This window comes from Echinops telfairi, unplaced genomic scaffold (genome assembly GCF_000313985.2).
Source record: "Echinops telfairi isolate 266 unplaced genomic scaffold, ASM31398v2 ScPeMD7_7466;HRSCAF=8504, whole genome shotgun sequence".
Taxonomy (NCBI): Eukaryota; Metazoa; Chordata; class Mammalia; order Afrosoricida; family Tenrecidae; genus Echinops; species Echinops telfairi.
Window position 1 is genome coordinate 3,653,953 of NW_022111366.1, and position 4,503 is coordinate 3,658,455.

Sequence of the window (4,503 nt, forward strand, 5' to 3'; positions counted from 1 at the left end):
TTATTAAGAGATACATTGGGTATATAAAACTGTATCCCGTAGTTTGGATTTGAACTCTCAAGAGGTCATGGGATGATGCTCTCAGATAAAGCATAAAGGAACAGAACTAAAGAGAGGAAGATGTTCGGTGAGATGGAGGGACACAATGGCTGCAACAACGGGCTGAAACATAACAGCATCTGGAGAATTGCACAGGGCTGGGCAGTGTTTTGTTTTGATGTACATAATTTCCAGGTGGATGGCAACTAACAACCACAACAAAACCAACAATACTGTGCGCTACTGCACACATCCTCAAAGGCAAAACATGAGAGAAAACCCAGTCCCCAAATGGTCTTTGCGGAACCATGAAGCCATAGGAACCATTCTGCCGAGGAATCCTTGAAAGGACTTGAAGGAGTAGATAAATATCCAGTTTAGGTTGCCTGTTTTTCCAAATAATTTAGGTTCTAACACTCTCCTTGCACCACTCTCCAATACATATACTTTTCAATCTGGCTCAAACATAGTCTGCAAGAAGATACTTTATTTTGGTTTTGGACTTCTAAAACTCCAGGGGAGACAGTGAGAATTTGTTCAAACCTCTAAGACTCTAAACTATAAGCATGAGAACAAAGCAGCAGGTCTAAATATAAGTCTCTACTCAAAGCTAAGCAAAGGCCAAAGTGAAAACGTTCAATGTCAATTCCCTAGAGCCCCCAAACATCACAGTGGGAGATTCCAAACTCTCCACAAATATTTGCTGCAGGCTGAAACCAAGTTGGAGAATACGTTGCTTGAACATTTAATGATGTAAGGATGTTTAAGCTCCCCTGTTAGCGTGGCTGAACCTTCCACTAGCTCAGCATCCCTCAAGGCCTCTGCGCCTCTGAATTCATTCTCACAATGCCTGGGAGTGAAAGATGATATCCTACTTGACTTGCTGACCAAGATATTGAAATGTGGAGCCCTTATACCACCCTCGGCCACACAGCAAGTCCACAGGAAAGCCAATGGTAGCACTCACCACACACCCTCCCAGCCACACTTTCCGACCATAGCTCGGCTTTACTCACCCCCCAGATGGGGCAATTTACCTTCAGCTTTCAGTCACATCTCCCTTCCAGGACACCATCTAATTTAGTACTCCTTCAGATTTTCTGGGCAAAATTATCTGGCCAGTCGTGTTTTTTTCTTTCATTTTTTGACCCTCAGTGACATACCAGTTGGTGAGTTCAGAGTCAGGTGGATTTAAGGTTGGTGGGAGCAAGACAAGCTACTGACAACTCCATGGCACTGTCAAGCATTTCCCCAAAGGCAAACCACCCTGTCCCCATCACAGAAGTGAGATAATCTTCGTAGAGACAGACACCACCACCCCTCCTCTTGGCTAAGAATCTCCAACAGAGAGTATTGAACACCAAAGTAGGAGGGAGTATCCACCCAGTAAGGGTGACTGTAGGACATTGCCACTAGACACAGACTATTTAGCCCTCATTTACACCCTCTTAATGAGAAGCTGTCCTCAGCTGAGGTGAGGCCTCCCCTGGAGAAGTGGTCTTTATGACAGACACATAAGGGAGTGATGCATTAGAAGCTTAGACACTTACTACTCCACTGCCTGGGAAGCAGCATTGTATGACAGCTTGACCTGAGAGTCACTGCATGTCTTTGTCTTGGTGTGTGTCCATATGATATCTGTCTTTTTGTGACTGACTAACTTCACTCAGCATAATGGTCTCCAGGTCCAATCATATCATGTGGTGCTTTGTGGTTTCATCATTATTTTTAGGTGTGCAAAGTGTTCCGTTGTGTGTATAGACCAAAGTCTCTTTATTTGTTCTTTTATGGATGGGCTTTCGGGCTGTTTCCAACTTCTTGCTATTGTGAACTGGGCTGCGATGAACATGAGAGTGCATATGTCTGTTTATTCATGTTCTGCCTTGTCTCTTAATTCTTTGAGGGATCTGAATTGATTTGATGAGAGTGAAGGTTTGGTTTTGGTTTTGTTTTGGAGGGGAAGTAGGCCCTCCCTTATCTAAAATTTAAGAAAGATTATATAGATATTTACTATAGTTGCCAATTCTTCTTGAAAGTGAGATTTTGAAAAAAAAAAAAAAAGAAAGTGAGATTTTGTTTGCATTGATCTAAACCTGAAAAACAACTGGTTGGGTGTTGAGAGCAACGAGTTCAACTTTTTTTAAATATACTTTGCTGAAGCATTCAATACTCTGAGACATATATTGAACAATTGTGAAGCAGGCAAATATAATTAAAATAGTATAAAAAGGAATTAATAGGTAGTGTGACAATTAGATTTTGAGGATTCTCAGTGACTTGGTAATTGAGGTCTAGTAATCCTCTGTGACGTGATCTGCCACAATGTAATCAGCTGCATCACGGGATCTGTGGGCAAGCAGCTATAGGCAGATTAGAGTTGAGTGCAAAGCCCTTACTCAGGTCACAGACCCGATGCAATTGAAAGAAAGTCTCCTCAGGAGGTTGACCACTTCCTACAGAGAGGGAAGATGTGGAAACAATTGCTTGCTCTTTGCTGTGTTTGGAGCTTTTAGCTCACTCATCAATGTCCTGTTCTTGGGACTTGAATCCATGCCCTGTCCTATGGCCTGCTGTCTCTGGGAGCCCTAAGTGGCCTGCCATCTTAATTTCCATCTAACCTGCCAGACCTTGGGCTCATTCACCTCCAGTCCTATGACTGACTATCTGACCTTAGATTGAATTGTCTGTGCAGTAAATAATCTGGTGTTCCTGTCTGGCTTGGGTCCATCAGCTTCTCTGAAGCTATGCTAGTCAGGAGAATCCATCAGTAGAACATCTGATCTACAAACTTAGAACTAGACTGGCCTTGCCTGTTTCTTCTGTGTGAACCATTGCTTTGATGTAAATCTCTCTCTATCTAGCTCCTTCTCTCTCTTTAAAATCATGAAAAAAGACTGCCCAGATTTGTCTAATAAATTCACTGACTTATTTAACTAGGTTGTTTTTAATTTTAGCTTAGATATACATTGTTCCAGTTACCCCAGGTTGCTAATCTAGTTACAAAATGAAGTATTAGAAATGATGTCTATTTAACCAATTTTCCCAGAAGAATATCTAAATTAATTCTATTTACAAAATAACTACTTGGACAAAATAATCAAAAAGGCTAATTGTTCACTCAGGGAAAACCATCCCAAGTTTCCCTACTTTTATGGCTAGGCTTATAGGAATTTGTTTCACTGATTTTCGTTGGATGCTGCAGGGTTTTATACATATAGACTTTTTTTTTAAAGAAACATAGCCCATTGAGGGTGTTGTAAAATTGTCCACTGATAGTGCTGTAACTATTTGTACCAGAGAAGAATTAGTCTTAGTCCTGACTTGACATTGAAGGTGCTGACTTTCCCTTGGAAGAAAGGACTTGGAGATGTTGTGAGAGATGCATTCAATCTTAATAGAACTGAAAGTAGGTCTCTAGGTGCTATCCTGACAGTCATTCTTCAGTCCCACTAATATTTACATTCTCTTCAGTAGACATTTTCAAAGACCTTTTCTTATGTATATATTATTAGTAGTATGGTCAGTGTAACATATCTTTACATTACTTTCACATTGGCTGCATGAGCAATAAGCTGGATAAGTTGAGTTATAGTTATGGTTGTGATTGTTTCTAATAAAGCCTAGATTTAAGCAGCATTACTGATAAAATAAACATGACTACTGTCATGGTTTAAATCGTGTTCCTCCAAAATATATTTTAATTCAGTGGTTTGACAGTTATGTGGTGACGTAATTTGGAGATTATGTATTGATGTCATCCTCCCCCGTGATGTGATCTGATTCAATCGGTCAATTAATCGTAAGGGGATCAAGGTGAGGTGGGACATCTTAAATCAGGTCGCAGTCCTAATCTGATGCAAGAGGAGTGCCCTGTAGGTTCTCTTCATGATCTTTCTCTTCTCCGCGACGGAAGGAGAGCGAAGCAGGCAGAGAGAGAAGGGCCTCACTGGAACCACATCAGAAGAACTAGCAGCAGAGGGCATTCTTGGGACCCAGGGTTCCTGCACTGCGTGTACTCTTCAGACCAGGGGAAACTGGGGCCAGGATGCATGGAATCCCCAAGTGGCTTTGGGCCCACAGATTTTGAATGTAGATGTGGACCTTCCACCAGAATTATCAAAGAGAGAAAGCCTTCCATAGAATTTTCACCCTAAATTTGGATTTCTAACTTCATAATCTAACCTCTTAACTATTTAGTTGTCAGTTTGTCATACTGTGGTGGCTTGTATATTACTGTAATGCTGGAAGCTCTAAAATTCTAGCAGTGTCACCAACAGTAAACAGGTTTCAGCAGAGTTTCCAGACTAAGAACAGATAAGGACAACGGTATATTTTATAATTTTGCAACACTCTCAATGGACTATGTTTCTTACAAAATGTTTGTATGGATAAAACCCTACATAGGAAACCAAAACTTAGTGAAACAATTTCCACTCCTAAGGAATTCGCCACTGAAAACCTTAT